Source organism: Boleophthalmus pectinirostris, unplaced genomic scaffold (genome assembly GCF_026225935.1).
Source record: "Boleophthalmus pectinirostris isolate CB_2022bp ecotype Guang Dong unplaced genomic scaffold, ASM2622593v1 HiC_scaffold_4, whole genome shotgun sequence".
NCBI lineage: Eukaryota > Metazoa > Chordata > Actinopteri > Gobiiformes > Gobiidae > Boleophthalmus > Boleophthalmus pectinirostris.
In genome coordinates, this window is record NW_026571353.1 from 3,805,386 (window position 1) to 3,823,380 (window position 17,995).

At 41.4% G+C, this 17,995-nt stretch overlaps 1 protein-coding gene across 1 annotated transcript in view; it reads left to right on the top strand.

Moving 5' to 3' along the window:
- Window positions 1–17,995, top strand: part of zmat4a (zinc finger, matrin-type 4a) — a 301,827-nt gene that overhangs the window by 12,870 nt on the left and 270,962 nt on the right. The window lies entirely within an intron of this gene.

Genomic DNA, 17,995 nt, shown 5'->3' on the forward strand with positions numbered 1-17,995 from the left:
GAACCTTTAAATGATAAAGTCTTTTAACACACTAGCTCATCTCTCAATCAGGACTAGTCTGATTCATCAGCCGGTTTCACTTTGTGGAAACCGTCTGACCTTGCAGCATTAGGATTCATTTGCTCGACGGTAGCTGGATACATTTTTCATTTAGCCAATCACTGCTCTTTAGTTGTGACATATGTAATGCACCGCTGTTACGTACTGGCGCCTGTCCCATTGTGTGTATTTTTATATTCATGTATGTTTTGTGGCGTGGCTGGTCCGAGTATAAATAGGCCGTCTATCAGTGGCGCGCTCTCTTGCTCCTGCACTCTCCCTGTGCACCGCCTCACCTCACCCTCCGCACACCTGGGCGCACGCTTGTCGCTTTGTGCTCGCCCTTTTCTTGGCTGCTCAGCACAGGCCACAGCATGCCTGTTAGCTGCTGTTAGCATTTTGTGTTTGACCTGGCGGGATTGACTGTCCTGTTTTCGCCTTTTGTTTGGTAAGGTTAGTTTTGGGGGACATCTTTTTTCCTTTACTTTAGTGATGTTGGCACCGGCTTCTACGACCCTGTGCCGCATCCTTTTATTCTGTTTGACCGGCTCACCAGGTCCACCTTTCAGTTGTTACTTTGTTTTTGGGCACAGGATGGGTTTTAGCATTTTTAAAGTAAATTAAAATTAACTTAAAAAAAAAACTTTTATTTTTGTAACCTTTTCGCCTCCTGTGTCCTCTTTAATATGTTTGATCCACCCGGGTCGTAACAGCCACTAACGCGACTAACTGGTATATTAAGCTTTTCCCAAATCCCGTAGGAAGAAGAACAATAACGTCTTTGATAAAATTTACCAAAACAACCTAACCTAACCTTTACCAAACATTCTTTTTGTTCCAGCTTTAAATCCTCAATCTTGGGAATCGTTGCCAACACAGAATGTCTGTCTCACAGCTGACTGGCTGGTGCCTGAACTCACACTTTCAGGGTTCTTGCAAACCATCTAGTGTATTCTGATTCCTGACCTAGTCACTGAAGTGAAATGAAATTGAGTGGAGGCACTAGGTCAGGGGAGCCAAACTCAAATTCACAGATGCCCAAATTAAAAAGTGGGACTAAGTCGTGTGCCAAACTAAATATTTATCCAAACATTTCAACCACATCTGTATGTTTTCTCTTCTTTCGAGATACGTAATATTAAACCTTTTCTTATTCAAATAAATGTTTAATAATAGTTTTACTTAAACATTGAGTTCAAAACAAGCAAAATATAAAATAACATTTTAAATTAATAATGTCTCTATAGTCGATCTGGGTGGGCAGCTTTAATACATATTTGATATGATCTCGCGGGTCAAGTATAATTATATCGTGGGTCAAATTTGGCCCCGGGTTCTGAGTTTGACATGTCTGCACTAGGTGGTGTAGTATTGGGTTGAAACACAATTCCCACAAGATGAGACAACATTTTTATAATTAGCAATAAAAATGGTTTTGTGGTTCAGTTCACAATTTTCGATTTCTTATATTTTAAAAGTTTTTTTGCTGTCATTTTAGTGGGTTTTTTTGTTGTTTTTTTTCAACCATAGCTTCTTAAAAAAGTCTAATTTATGACCTTTTCAAATATATATTTATATTTTTAAAAAAAAATCTCAGAAGATAATTTCCCACAATCTTTGCAGTTTTATCTTTCGAGATCTAGTCCTTTTCCTAATCACTTCGTTTTAAAACTCCCATGGAAATCCTCATAGAATACATGACATCCTAAAGTGGCCAATACCGCGCATGATTTGCCCCATTTGTAATTCTCTCCATCAAGATTAACCCCGAGAGGCCCTCTTATCTCATATTCTGTTTAGTGCGCTCGTTTTGACGGACAGCGCGCCTCATTCACGCTAATGCAGCTCCGGCTAATCCCTCCGCCGCGCACTTCGCTCCGTAACCCCGGTTCTATGAGTGACAGCGAAAGGCGTACACGATACCGCTGATCATTTTCAAACGCACGGGCTTCAGAAGTGATCACATGGCGAGCTTGCTTTTTTCTTTTTCTTTTTTTTTCAGTTCATGGTTCAAAGAGGCGACTGGCTAATGCTAATTTCTGCTATCTCTGCAGACCAAGTGCGGAGCTAAAGGTTTTGATGTGGTGTTTGGGAAATTGAGTTGTTTGTTATGCTGTGGGGGGAAGGTGATTGGGAAATAAGAAACGAAAAGAACTGTCCACATTTTTTTTGCAGAAAAGAATTATTGCTCTGTAGGAGAGAACTTTGAATGGTAGAATGTGTTACTATATGAAAGAAACTCTAAAGGTCTTATATTACGCTAAAAGGACTCTTGTGAGATTTAAGCCATGTTATAATGTTGTTTCCTCCTCAGAAATATACCTGGAGTTGTGTTTTGTTTCACTCACACGTGTTTAAACCTTCAAGATCTAAGGGCAATTTTAGTACACTTGTCCTCCCTTGGATTTTTTTATTTATTTATTTTTCTATTAAAACTCCCCCTTTTACCCCCAAATGAAGTGTTATACATCCTTTTTTTCAGTACAGCCTGTTGTAGTTGTGTCAAATGACTGTAAGAAAAGCTACAGGACTGAAACAATCTACTATAAATAAAAAATCACTTAAAGTATTAGACAAAAAGCCCACAAATGATCACTGTTGCAGAATACTTGACAAAGACAAATTCCTAAATTGGGACAACACAATCAAATATGCAGATTAAATTCTGGTATACAAAGGTTTTAATCATCTTGCTCCACCTCCTCTAAAGGAGTTTGTGAAAAGAAATTCAAATCACACAACAAGAGCAGCTCTAGAGGCGACTGCTCTGGGCCGTTTAGGAAAAGTACCTTTGGACAAATCTCTTTTACTTATCGAGCAGCTCAAACATGGAACACAGAGCTGCTCATGTACGAGAACTTTCAACACTGCAGCATTTTCTAAAGCTTTAAAACTGTGGTTATTCAATGGTCAAATATGTCGCCATGTTTGACCAGTTTATATTTTCTTTTGTTTTGGGGGGTTGTTGGTTTAACTCTTGACTTGATTCTTGAACTTCTGACTCTGAGCTTCAAATGAACTGTTTGAAACTAATTGTGTGTATAGTGAGTGTGTTGTATGTGTAGTGTGTGTGCTGGTGTTGTGTACTTTTGTGTGATTGTTGCTGTACTTTTCCTCGTCCTATAGATGATTTTACATCAACCTACTGAAGATGGAAATGAGCCAAGTTAGCTATAATCTTTACATATTTACATTTTTAATGTTCATTAATATGTACTATCCCTTTACAAATAAATAAAATAAGAACTAGAAAAGCAGTCAGAGAGCGCAGACCTCCGCCAAGGACTACCCCCATTTTTTATATAAATTGCGATAAAATCAGTCTTCTGGATCAGATCCGGATCAGCCTTTGGAATATGAAAGAGGATCCCAATGTCCATCCCTGAGTCAAATTTCATGGGGTTTGGTCAATAATTAACCGAGATATTGAGAAACTAAATTTTTAGCCCCATTTACCACAATGTTAACTAAAATTTCAAAGTGATCCAGAATCCAGGATTTCTTCCGGATCACCCCCAAAATGAAATCAGTTCTTCCTTTTCACATTTCCAACAAATCCTGAAAATTTCATCAAAATCGGTCCATAACTTTTTGAGTTATGTTGCTAACAGACAAACAAACAAACAAACAAACAGACAAACAAACAAACAAACAGACAAACGCCGGCAAAAACATAACCTCCTTGGCGGAGGTAACAATCAGGCTGCTGGTTTGTTACTCAGAAGTTCACTCAGCACTTTCACCCTTCACTAAGACACTTTAAAACACTGCACTTTGATAGCACACAGCGCTTTCTATATATTTGCACATATGACAAAAGAAATTGCACACAATTGGTTTTAAAAATTATTTATTGTCTTCCCTTTCACCACTTTTTAATCCTGAGGCACAGTAGCACTTTAACTGAAAGCTGCTGGTCCCTGGAGGGTAGTGATGTGTCGTCCGTGTCGGGGTTTTGAAGTGTGTGTCAGGTTAACCAGGAAGTCTTTGGTGAAGCGCGTATCGAGGCTTGTATCTGTGACGCATGTGGTGACGTTCGAACCTCGTGAACCGCCCGTACCATGTGATTTGTTCATGAAGTGGTTTGCGAATTCCGCATGAGATTCGAAACATAAGGGCCAAAGAAACGCAACGGTTTCCCCCAAAATATTTTGTGGTGTTGGGTTATTGTGAGTTTGGTACATTCTATTTGAGATTCTTTTTTTCTTTTTTTTTTTTTTTTTTTTTGCAATGAAGCAAGCAAGAAAAAGAATATTTTCCCCTGTTTGGGAAAATTTTGAGCTGATATCTCCTAATAAAGTATATAGTAATAATGATGTCATTAAATAAACAATATTATTAAATACACAAATTTGACAGTACAGTGTTTCCCCTGGTCTAATATATTTCTTGTAAAACTGCTTCTCGTCTGTGTCTGGATTTTTAACCTTACTCACTGAACCACAACCTGTTTTACAGTCAACCTATTCACATTCAGGACCAGTAATACAAATGAGAAGAAAAATATGTGTGCAAACATGTATAAACAACTTTTTGGACATAAAAATGCTTAATTTAGGGCCTTGGCTACAAAAGTGCAAAATATCAAGTTTGTAAGTAAACTCAAAATATCCTTATTGCCTCAAAACAAACAAACAACAAAAAAAGTGTAATGACTTGACTTGACTTTTTCCATGATGGAAACAGCTGGTGTCAGGTCCAGGACACAGAGCCACATCACTTCCTGTATTTCCATGGAGTTACATTTTGGACATTTGGACTGAAATAAACCTTTCACATAAAAATATCAAGGGATGTGCAATTACTCAGAACAAAATGTGTAATTTTCCATTTATTTGAGAAATATCTGCACTTAGAGCGACTTTTTCAATTGTTACAAACACAGACGCTCAGAGCATTGACCATTTTGACTCACTACACACTTTGGTAAAGTTTGGACCAAACAAAATGGATGGAGCGAATGAGTTTGGTGGAAAACAATGTTCCATTGTTCCTACTGGACATTCATTTTCTCTTCATCATCATGCAGCGTGTGTGTGATGTAGGATAATGCCAGAAATCTGCTCGGAACTGTCAGCTTTTCAAGGAAAAAATGTAAATTTCTGTCTTTTATGCTTGGAAATGTATGCAGTGTTATATAAAGATATTTCTAGGTATTGTATATGATGATGTCACTCTGGAAGGGTTGAATAATCCTTTATTATTAGTCTGTCTACATCTCCAAAACTCAAAATGCTCTGCTCCACCTTGTGATGTCCAGTGTTGGGAAGGTTACTTTTAAAACATATTCCCCTACAGATTACAGATTACATACCCCAAGATGTAGTTTGTAACGTAATTCATTAAATTACTTAAAGTGAGTAACATAATCTGAATACTTTGGATTACTTGATATTGTCATGTTTTTTTAAAACTACACGAATGTAGCAACACATCCTGAAAATTCTCGTTTGTTCTCTTCAAATTGTCTGTTGAGCCCAAGTCTCCATGAACAGACTTTTGTTTACTGCAGAGAAGCAAAGAAGGAGATGTTTTATCTGCTAAAAGACACAAAAAGCCCACTTTGTCCTTAAACATATTAAAACTATTATTGGTAGAGAAATGATTTTTGTATGAGATCAGTGCTGCCTTCAGTTATGTCCATCCTACTGTTAAGAGTCATATTGTTTAGACCTGGTTTTAGTCCTGATTTAGTCCTGGTTTAGTCCTGGTTTAATCTTGCTTCAATCCTGGTTTTAATCCTGGTTTAATCCTGGTTTAGTCCTGGTTTAGTCCTGGTTTTAATCCTGGTTTTAATCCTGGTTTAATCCTGCTTTAATCCTGGTTTAGTCTTGGTTTAGTCCTGGTTTTAATCCTGGTTTTAATCCTGGTTTAGTCCTGGTTTAGTCCTGGTTTAATCTTGCTTCAATCCTGGTTTTAATCCTGCTTTAATCCTGGTTTAATCCTGGTTTAGTCTTGGTTTAGTCCTGGTTTAGTTCTGGTTTAATCTTGCTTTAATCCTGGTTTTAATCCTGGTTTAATCCTGGTTTAGTCCTGGTTTAGTCCTGGTTTTAATCCTGGTTTAATCCTGGTTTAGCCCAAAATGTGAAAACAGGAAAATACCGCTGTGTAATCCATTCATTTCAACAAAGTAACTGTAATCCAATTACCACTCACTGAAACAGTAACTGTAACTGAATACAGTTACTCATAATTGGTACTCTGATTACTTAACGCCAGTACATGTAATCTGTTCCTCTCCAACACTGGTAATGTCATTTAGTGGTAGTTTTCATTTTAACAGCAACATTTTACAGAACTGAAATGATCCTTATGATTCTAATGAAGATGTATGGAGTTTAAAAACACAGTAGAGCACTTCCTTTATTGACACATGACATCACCATTTTGGAACAGAGTGTTTTCTTCTTGACCACGCTCACAGTAAGAATGTTTTTCAAGGCATTTTTGAGCAATAAAAACAAGTTGAATTGAATGAACACAAGATGGACAGGTTTAATGACGTACTGCGGGACATTTCAGACAAAGCAATAACATCAGAACACCACAGGACAATTTGGTTCTGATAAAGATTTTTAAACTAAATATTTGATTGTATTTTTATAAGCTCTTTCTATAATTTGATTTGAGGAATAAGCTGACGTGTTGTGCTTTGAGGAACAGTGAGTCACAGAGTTAATGTCCCACTGTATCACTGCAAAGAAAATAAACAACTCCAGTGTCACAACGCAAACTCTCTTTAGTCTCTGCGTTGAGTTTTGCCTTGATATAAAGTTGCACTTCAAGAAGAAAATTCAGTTTGTCGACTGGATGAAAGTTAGTTTGGTTGAAGACGTTTCGCAGTTCATCCAAGCTGCTTCTTCAGTTCTGGTCAGACGCTGGTGGACACTTCCTTATATCTGTCTGCAGGAGGAGCGAACTAACTACTCTGAAACTAACACACACACTTGTTTACAGTTTCTGTTTGTTAGTTCGGCCTATTGATCTGTACAGGGTGTGGGGTCTAATTAGCAGAACAATTCAGGGCCATAATGGAGCTTCCACACCTCTGGACCTGACCTGCTACACCTGTTGTTCTTGTTTGTTTTATTTAGGTTTGAGGATGGACGTGTAAATAGGAGATAGACGGTGCTTTGTTTGTGGCTCGGTGTTTCGTCCTTTGGGTGGACAAGTTTCTGTCTTAGAGTGTTTGTAGGGTTGAAATAGACCAGAATCTCATGTTGTCAGACAACAAGCAATGTGGTCTAGTCCATTCAGTGTAGTGAAGAGTGCAGTGAACGCTACACTGGAGAAACTAAACAGACACTTCACCAGAGGATGAACCAACACAGACGAGAGAGCAGCAGTGGACCTCAGTCTGCTGTACATCTCCACTTAAAAGCTACGAGCCACTCATTTGAGGACAGCGAGGTACAGATTTTAGCCAGAGAGAAAAATTGGTTTGAGAGGGGAGTGAAAGAAGACATTTTTGTGAAGAAACAGAATCCTTCTCTAAACAGAAATGGAGCCCTCAGACACCATCTGTCTCCTATTTTCAACTCCATCCTCAAACCTAAATCAAAACAAACAAGAGAACAACAGGTGTAGTCAGGTCAGGTCCAGAGGTGTGGAAGCTCCATTATGGCCATGAATTGTTCTGTTAATTAGACCCCACACCCTGTACAGGATCAATAGGACGAACTAACAAACAGAAACTGTAAACAAGTGTGTGTTAGTTTCAGAGTAGTTTCAGTGTAGTTAGCTCCTCCCTGCCGAGTGCAGGATTTTCTAAGAAAAATTTACTTATTCCTGTTTGCATACGAGTTCATGTTAAAACATTGTGTTGAAATTGCATTTTTCTTAAAGTTTCAGGTTGTTCATAATATTATAATATTTTGTAAAAGAAAGAGTTCATCAATTAAAAAAGATTTCTGTAATAGATTTGTGTTTCTCTGCACAAATATTTTAACTTATTGTTATTTTTGGGGTTTATATGTCATGAGTCCCTATTAAATAAATAAATAAATAAATCTTTGTTGATCACCAAGACGTCACATCTGTTCCTGATAACAGCCTGGGGAAGTAGAATGGGGGTCAAAATCAGAACCGTAGCAGTGGAAAATGAGGGGCAGATTCCATGCTGGTGAAAGTGAGGACCAGGGGGGTGATTCTGTGCCGCCAAAAGTGAAAAACGCACAGTGGATCCTTCTTATTTTATCGCATACAAACACTACACATTGGTCCAGATGGATAGTTTGAGCTCCAGTATGGTGGCATAAACAACAGGTCACGTGCTTTTGTGACACAGACGCAAAACCTTAAATAGAAACAGATCAAGCTTTTATATTCAATGTTTTATTTTTGTTCTATTTTCAGCCTGAGCCGTTCTGCTGCACACACTCACCCAACACTGTGCAGCTTCAATGCAACATTTGGAAAAACTTCACCAACTGGCAGAACAAATTTGGACTTGGAACCAAAACTTTCAAGAGGAAGGTTTCTTATGCAGGACTAAAGGATCTGGTACGCCAAACCTTCATTCGAGGAATCTGGGCACGCAAAGTGACTTCTTTTTGGGAGTGAACGCCTCGACCTGAAAACAGAACAAAAATAAAACGTTCAGTATAAAATCTTGATCTGGTTCTATACATTCTGTGCACATTTGAGGTGATTTTAACAAGAATTGCCTAAATTATTGGCCTATGAAATTATGTCAAATATTTTGGGACACCCTGTATTTCTAAACTATAAGTTAAGAACGTCTCAAAACTAAAAGGTATTGTTAAAGAAAAGCATGTGTTTAGGTCATAGTTGTGGTTTACTTGTGAAGGCAGTAGACCTAGGCTTCGTTCAGACTGCAGGGCTTAACACTCAATTCCGATTTTTTTGTGAAATCCGATGTTTTTGCGAGGTCGTTCCTGAAAGTGTCTTGCATGTGACACTGGAGACACGATGACGTCAACCACAGTGAGCGTGCTCTGTGTTTACAGAAGTTGTCCAAACATGGACGCAGCATTGAGCACCTGGAGATTTTAAAGTTCCTCTCGTACCGGAGCCAGAACATGAACAACTTACTTGTTTTAAGGAGGAGATTGAGAAGGAGAAGGACGAGGTTTTTGGTCGTGGTGTTTTGTGGGACAGCGACAGCAACGTCCGTTGAAAGGAACATGTGGATGTGGAGACGTAGCCAAGAGTGGTGAGTGGTGATGTGCTTCATTTCAGTGACACGGAGTTTGTTAACAATTTTCACCTACTTCAGCGCAGAATAGTGATGTTTGTGGTTTGTTGATAACGTGTAGGTCGCGCTTTGGCCGTTCAGACTGAAGTCACATGTTAAAAGATCAGATATGTATCAGTTTCAGGAGCACATATCCAAGTGCCCTGGGTCATATTTGAAACAATCAGATCTGTGTCGTTCACACTGTCATTAAAAGATCAGATACAGGTCACATAGAGGCCAAAAAATTGGATTTGGGTCACTTCAGGCTGCAGTCTGAACGCAGCCCTAGTCTTCTACGTACTGTATTTTCCGCACTATTAGTTGCTCTGGATTATAAGGTGCACTGTCATAGAATGGTCTATTTTCAACTTTTTTCACAAATAAACCGCACGAAACACAACAGTTGGATGGGTCAGTGGGACTTTGTTTGGCACGTTCTGTGAGGGTTTCATCCTGCCCTTCCTACCCCTCCTTTCCCTGCTCCTTCTCTCCTTACCTTATTTGGTGTTTCCTGGGCGGATCCCAATCACTCTCCTGCTGAGCTCCACTCCTGACACGCGTCAACAAATCACCTCCTGCCGTTAAGACCTGCTGACCTTCTCTTCAGTGCCAGATCGTTCCGGTCATTGTAGCGGTGTTGTAACTCTGGCTTTTTGTATGTTTTTCGAGATTTCCTGAAAACTTTTTGATATTTACCAGTTTTTTGGTTTTTTTTTTGTCCTATCCCAGCACTTTCCATTGCCACCTGTTTCCGTAAGCCTCCGGTCAGCCTTCTTCTCCTCGTACCTCCCATTTGCAGCCAACCTGGACCCATCCTACCTCCCCTGGAATTTATCCCCAATCCCTGACTATTTTTGTTAATAAAATATATATATTTTTTTCTCTGCATATTTGGGTCCAACCAGTTCCTTAACGCATTCACAGTGACTCTGGGCTTTGTTCAGTTGTGGCGTGTAGGGAGGGTGTGTCTGGGACCAACGGATTGTCGGCGTGTTCACAGTGACTCGGTTGTTCAGTTGTGTCTAGAAGTGGCACATTGCACTCGCTTTTTTGGTTTGTTCCTCCGGTTCCGTTCCTCATCGTCGTGCTGGGACACCCGAGTGGATTCGTGTATAGGGCGCTCTGGATTGTGAGGCGCATTGTCATTTTTTGTTGGGGTTGGAGGCTTAAGAGCGCGCCCTATAGTTTGGAAAAATACAGTATTTATTTACGTAAGACCTATTGTTTTATTTATTTAACAGGGACTCTGTACATTAATCAACATTTCTGTAAATGTACCAGGATTTTGCCAGAGTTTATTATTCATCTGTATTTCCTGGACAGAAGGTAAACATGCTCACCCTAAAAAACACAACAATAAGAATTAATACAAGAAAGTGCAATTGTGTACAAAAAAGTTGATTCTTATATTGTTTTTGAAGTGCACCAAGTTAGTTTTAATTAGTTTAATAGATACTGTGAAATATTACAGACAAAGAAAACACAACGCACCCTTAGAAAGTTTGAAATTGAGTCTCGCGAGCATACAAAAACATAACCAAAGAATTTAGCTATTGGCCTCGTGTCAGCTCTAGCGTTTCCAGTTCAGAAGACACATCTGAACGCAAGACACTATCACAGCGTCTATTTTTGTCTTAAGTTACAAAACGATCTCACTTTTACTCTTGAAGAATTCTTTGAAAAGGTGCAGAATTAGCATATCGCCAGGGGCACTTTGTATCTGGGGACGTCTTTGAACCCAAGCAGCTCGCCGATGTCAGTGTGCAGCTAATTATCAGTCATTTTCATCATCCTTGACCCAGAAAGGGAGACTGGTGTGCTATTAGCATGCTAGTTGTTGATGACAAACCTGGAATTTACACCAGGAGCGTCAGCTGCACATAATGTAGTAGTAGAGCTGTGTACGTGTGTACTTTTGAAAGCTTCAGTTTACACCAGAGGCAACAGATCTGCTCCTGTGACTCTAAACTGTGTATTAGTAAATAAGTAAGTCTTTATATGTATATATATATATATATTATATAATATATATATATATATATATATATATATATATATATATATATATATATATATATATATATATATATATATATATCACTTTTCAGAGACATATGTCAAAAAGACACTTTAAATAGCATTTTATAGATTCATTATTCTTTTTCTCCACACCTGGTGATGGTAAGTCACTATTGTAGCCACAGCTGCCCTGTGGCAGACTGACAGAAGCGCGGCTGCCATGCCAATCGGCGCCATCGGTCCCTCCGACCACCATCATCACTCACACACACACCACTTTCATACTAGACAATTTGGGTGAAGTGTCTTGCCTAAGGACACAACAGTTTTTGCGACTGGCGCCCCCCTGTGGCACCTGATTTTCCCAGAGGTCTCTCATCCAAGTACTAACCAGAACCAGCCTTAGCGTCTGAGATTTGATGGGATCAGGCTTTGACAAGCTGGTATGGCCACATCCTCATGTTTAAACTCTAAACTCTGTGTATTTTCACTTTTAAACTCTGTGTATTCTCACATTTAAACTCTATGTACTGACCGAAAGGACACAGTCGCGGATACAAGCGCTCAAAATGAGTTTCTCAGGAGGAGCAAGTCACACGGGAGGAGCTGGGAGTAGAGCCGCTGCTCCTCCACGTCGAGAGGAGCCAGTTGAGGTGGCTCGGGCATCTGTTCTGGATGCCTCCTGGTGTCTCCCTCGGGAGGTGTTCTGGGCATGTCCCATTGGGAAGAGGCCCTGGGGAAGACCCAGGACACGCTGGAGGGACTATGTCTCAGGGCTCCCCCGTAGCAGCTGGAGGACGTGTCTGGGGTGAAGGAAGTCTGGGAGTCCCTGCTTAGACTGATGCCCCTGTGACCTGGCCCCAAATAAGTATTCTCACGTTTAAACTCTAAACTCTGTGTATTGTCATGTTTAAGATGCTCCATTGACACTGCACAATTAGAACTCTAACCTAAGTGCTGGTATAGACTGCCACTAGACTCTAGACACTTTGGTGTAAATGGGAGAAAACTGTATTTTGTTCTCTGAAAGTTGTAGAAAGCACTTCTAAACTCTGAATAATTACCACACAAACAAGTAAAAAGCAACTACTTCTATCTGTCATGTTTTAAGACAATAAAAGAGGTTAAAGAGTTTGAAAATGTGTAAAACCAGTGTACAAAACCATGATGAGCAAACCCTATCTTGGCACTAAATACAGTTTCCAGTTGTAGCAGACAAATCTTAACACAAGACTCTATCACAGCATCTATTTTCATCTTAAGTTACAAAATGATCTCTTGAAGAATTCTTTGAAAAGGTGCAGAATTAGCATATCGCCAGTGGCACTTTGTATCTGGGGACATCTTCTTTGAACCCAGGCAGCTCGGCGGTGTCAAGAACAAAAAGCGCGGAGAGATAATCCGTGCTAAGCTTTTTCAGGAGGACTCGTACACCGCTCCTGTTTTGTGCCACTTTTTTTTCGAGCGCTCAAACGCAGCACGCCGCTTGACAGGAGCCACTTTGTAAAGCGTGTACCAGGACCGGGAGCTGTCTGCGCCGGTGACGTGACGAACACTTCTGAGGAGAGACTTTCAAAAGGTTGTAGACGTCAAGCCAGTTATCTTGTGCTGATTGGTATGAAGGATTCAGAAGAGGTATTAGCTTCCTTCCTGTTATACTTTGGAATGTTTTTATAATTTTATGTTTTATTTAAATGTGCATTGTGTAACTTTTGTGGTGGAGAGCCGCCAAATGTCTTTTTCCATGTTACTGGAGATGTTACTGCTTTGTCTGGAGTAGAGTTGGGCGGTAATACGGTATATATACCGCAGTATCAAAAAGTAACAACGGTATCAGTTTCATTACCATCAGTAAAAAAAAAATCTGCATCGCATAAAGACCTGATATAATATTATAATTGACTGATATCTAAATTTGTTTACTCAGCACAAATTAATGTGTGGTTGTATTTTCAATTTAATGCGATCACTATTTAAATCTAATAGTATCTGTAATGTTTCTTGGGGAGATGATGTTGATTAGTTTCGTTCTGTTGTCACGTGATGCTCATAAGACTGAGACAAGATGGCAAGTCCGGCTGCAAGCGAGTTAGTCCCCCCAAAAAATACTAGTACTTCTGCAATTTGGCAGCATTTTGGGTTCAGGCCACATTTGTTTACATTTTACAGAACTGAAACTTAAAACCGCGTGGCTAATTTGCATGGACTGTAAGCACTGATAAAAACAACTCGCTCCTTGTGCTGCTGATGCCGTTCAACTTTTGTCGGACTAAAGGACACAACTCAGTGGAATATATGTTTTTTTTCAGTGGAATATTATATAATAATATGTGTGTTTTGATGTATGTGTATAATATGTTTATTTGTGCGACAGAGGATGTTGCGGCGGTGAGTCTGTTCTGTGCGTGTCGTGTTGGAGACAGTTCATGTTTTAACTTTTCAGTGATTATGGACCTGGCTCCACTGCATGTGCGTATTTCACCCTATGCGAGCGTAAAAACTGCAGCTTTTGGACACATAACTTTTAGAATGCATGGAAACTGAATGAGGGCGGTGCACGTATGGAGCAGCTCGTCCTCATGTTGATTTCAGACGCTCTACGCGAGTGTAGGTGCGTATCCCCATCAAAATACACAGAGATTGGTTGTATTTGTGTGTTTACCATCAGTACATTCGTGCTCCTGGGTGCACGTCTGTGTTGTGTGAAAGAGCCCAGCTCCACAAACACTGTTAATAAGTGCTTTAAAATTTACTTTTGAAATCCTGGTGTTTGCTGTGGTCAGCCACTACAGAAATACAAGTGTGTTCAGCTGTTAGTTTCACTGTGGACCTGATACAAGTGACTAAACGTGCCCAGTCAAGTTTGATCGTCTGTCCTATTGACAAACAGAGTCAGTGCTGAGCGTGTACGTCCTGCTGCTGCTGTCGGTGGAGCCGCTCTCACTTTGACGTACGGCTGTGGTTTCGAGAGGTTATGCACGTTTTGGTAATACCGTATACCCCGGTAAAATCCTGAGATGGTGTCAAAATTTGGATACCGCCCAACCCTAGTCTGGAGTGCACAGTAAACCTTTTGAGCATCACGGAGACAAAACCAGACCAAGTTACAGGTCAGATCTGTGGAGAGGCGACGGCCTCTGATCCCTGTGCAGCACTTTGGAAACTGCTTTGTTTGTAAAATGTGCTGTAGAAATCAAGTGGATTTGGATAAATAAACATTAGTGAGAGGAACATGTCTTAATGACCCGTGTGTGTTAAATAACTGAGACACTGAGGGGGTTATAGTATCGGTATCGGCAAGTACAGAAATGATTATACTCGTACTCGTATCAGTTTTGAAAAACGTGGTGTTGGTTCATCCCTAGTGTATTCTGTTTCTTTTCCCTCCAGACTCCACAGATTAAGATAAACTTTATTGTCTCCTTTGCATTTGCGTCGTCCTTCAGCGTCAGAGCCTCATCTCCAGATCTTGAGCTGGTCCTGGTCACCACTTCCTCAGCTTTTTAGGATTTGTCGCTGTTCTGGCTTTAAGCTCTTCTCAGCCTCCGAACTGTAGCGGGGAAAGTTTTTTTTAAAAGAACCATTTGAGCAGGATTCTTCAGAGCTTTGTACGCCCATATTTCCTCTTAAGTCTGACACAAAAGCAGCCACTTGTCAGAATTCTCTCTCCCTCCTCTCTCTCCCCTCTTTTTGTCTCTTCCATTCTCTTTCTCTCTCGCCCTTTCTTGGTCTCTCCTTCTCTTTCTATCGCTCTCTTGCTCTCTCTCCCCCTCACTCTATCTCTTCTTCTCTACCCCCCATCCCTCTCTCTGTCTCTTCACATCCCTCTTTCCCTCCCTCACTCTCTCTCTTCTTCTGAGCTTCATCTTTACTTTTCGATTCAGGTTGTTGTCTCTCTCTCACACTTTCCTTTCACTCTCGTTCCCCCTCACTTTCTCTCTTCTTCTCCCCATCTTACCCCCCATCCCTCTCTATACCTCTCTCCACCTCCCTCATTCACCCCCCCCTCTCTCGCTCCTCTTCTGCTGGGCTCCATCTTCACTTCTCTGCACAGTTTGTTCTCTCTCTCCTTTTCTCTCCTTACCTCACTCTCTCTTCTCTACCTCCCTCTCCCTCATCTCTTTCTCTCACTCTTCTGGGCTCCATCTTTACTTCTCGGCACAGTTTGTGGTCTCTCTCTCTCTCTCTCACTCTCTCTCTGCTTCTCTATCCCCATCCCTCTCTCTGTCTCCCCTCTCTCCATATCTCTCTCTCCACCTCTCTTCCTCTCCTCTTCTTCTGGGCCCGGTCTTGTCTTCTTGGCACACTCTGTGGTCTCCCTCTCTCTCCCTCTCTTCCTCTCCTTCTCTTCTTCAGGGTTGGGTCTTGTCTTCTCGGCACAGTCTGCGCGCTCTCTCTCTCCCCCTCTCTTCTTCTCCTCCTCTTCTGGGCTTCATCCTCTCTTCTCGGCCACAGTCTGTGGTCTCTCTCTCTCCCCCTCTGTTCCTCTCCTCCTCTTCAGGGTTTCATCTTCACTTCTTGCCACAGTTTGTCGTCTCTCTCTCCTCCTCACTCTCTCTCTTCTTCTGTAACCCATCCCTCTCTCTCCCTCTCTTCTTCTTCTGGGCTTCATCCTCTCTTCTCGGCACAGCCTGTGGTCTCCCTCTCCACATCCTGATCCCCACGTTGGCCAAACTGGGGCTCCCACCTTCCACCTGCTCCGGGATAAAGGACATTCTGGTCAATCGACCCCAGCAAGTGAAACTGGGTCCCCACCTATCGTCCAGCCGCACTCACAGCACGGGAGAACATCATTGCCAAATTTGCTGATGACACGACGGTGGTGGGGCTGATAACAGAGGGGAATGAAGCACCTACAGAGATGACGTCCTGAAACTCAGCGAGTGGTGTGCAGTCCCCCCTGACCCTCTGTACATCAACGGCCAAAGTGTGGAGCGAGTGGAGACCTTCAAATTCCTTGGGGTTCACATCTCTGCAGATCACACCTGGTCAGTCAACACCTCAGCACTGGTCAAAAAGGCCCAGCAGCGGCTACACTTCCTGAGGTGCTCAGGAAGGAGCAACTAAACACAAGCTGCTGGTGACCTTCTCTCGTTCCACCATTGGTCACCTGCTGACCTCTGCTGTGACAGTGTGGCACTCTGGTTGGACAGAGGCTGACGGGAAGTGTCTGCAGAGGGTCACCAACACTGCGCAGGACATTATAGGCGAGTTTCAGCTGACGTCATTGTTATTAAAAGCCCGCGTTGCATGCTGGGAAATATTTTGGTTGGAGGCAAGAAACACGATAACGGTCAAACACAGTGCGTAACCTCACGTATTTCTCCCCGATGATGGTAAATTTCTGCTGCATTATCGGATGCACAAATAGAAGCACGGAAGAAGGAAAATGTATTTTTCGTATTCTGAGTGAAAAGAACCACTAACGGTGAATTAAATGACTTTCAACCATTCGCAGAGCAAACGTAGAAAATCCTAACAAACCGTGGACTCCAACAAGTTCAACAACACATCCAGACTCTTGGAGGTTTTCATCTTTTCTGCTGTGAATGGCCCAGGAGTTTCCACCAAGTCATTGTGGATATCATCAAAGTGAATATTTGTCCAGGTAGTTGGTGATTCTGACCAGAAATTTGGTTTGGTCCAGGCTTTGTCGGGGTTGAAAAGGGTGATTTGGCTCCGTCGATGCTTATGACCAATTTCTGGTCAAATGGTCTTGGGTCCTCTGCCGTTAGAGTGGATAAATAACCAGGATCAATACCCTTTACGTGTTTTCTCACTCCGTCCGTCATGTTGAATTAGTGTTTTTTGCCACCGACCAAAATAATTCCCAGCATGTAACGCGCGCTTTTGTCAACAATGAAACTCGCCTATTGGCTGCCCTCTGCCTTCCTTAACCACGTTACACAACTCTCACTGTCTCAGCAGAGTGAGGAAAATCATTAAGGACAACACACACCCTGGATTCCACCTGTTCAACCTGTTGTCTTCTGGCAGGTGCTTCAGGTCAATTCCAGCTACGACCAACAGACTCAGGGACAACTTCTTCCCCAAAACTGTCACCATATTGAATGAGAACTGTTGATTTGTTTTATTTATTATTCTTGCACTTTGACGGAGCAGCTCTGAATTTCATTACATTATTGTATAATGACAATAAATCCTTTCTATTCTATTCTGTTCTATTCTATTCTCTTCCTCTTCTGGGTTGGGTCTTGTCTTCTCGGCACAGTCTGTGGTCTCTCTCTTCCTCTTCTCGTCTTCTTCTGGGCTTCATCCTCTCTTCTCGGCACAGTCTGCTCTCTGGAGGTTTATTACACTTCAGTCCATCCGGCTTCACAAGCGCTCACACTTCAAAGACTCATCACTCTGCCTCTCTCTCGTTTTTTCTCTCTTTTCTTTTAGATTCTATCTCCTCCATCCTCGATAGGCCTTACTCATTCCATCCATCTTTCTCTCCCACCCTTTTCTTTCTTTCTTCTCTCACTTCTTCCTCATCTCTCCTTCAATTTCCTCAACATCTTTATCTCCCCACTCTTTTTTTCTTCTCTCTCTTCTATGTCCTCTCTCTCTGCCCACATGCTAATCTCTCTCTCTTCTTTCTCATCTCTCTATCTTTCTATCTCTCTTCTTTGTCCCTTTCATGCCCTCCCTCATCTCTCTCTCTCCTCTCTCTTCTTCCCTCCCATCTGTCTTGACTCGTTGTCCTCTTCTCCCCTCTCTCTCTGCACTCTCATC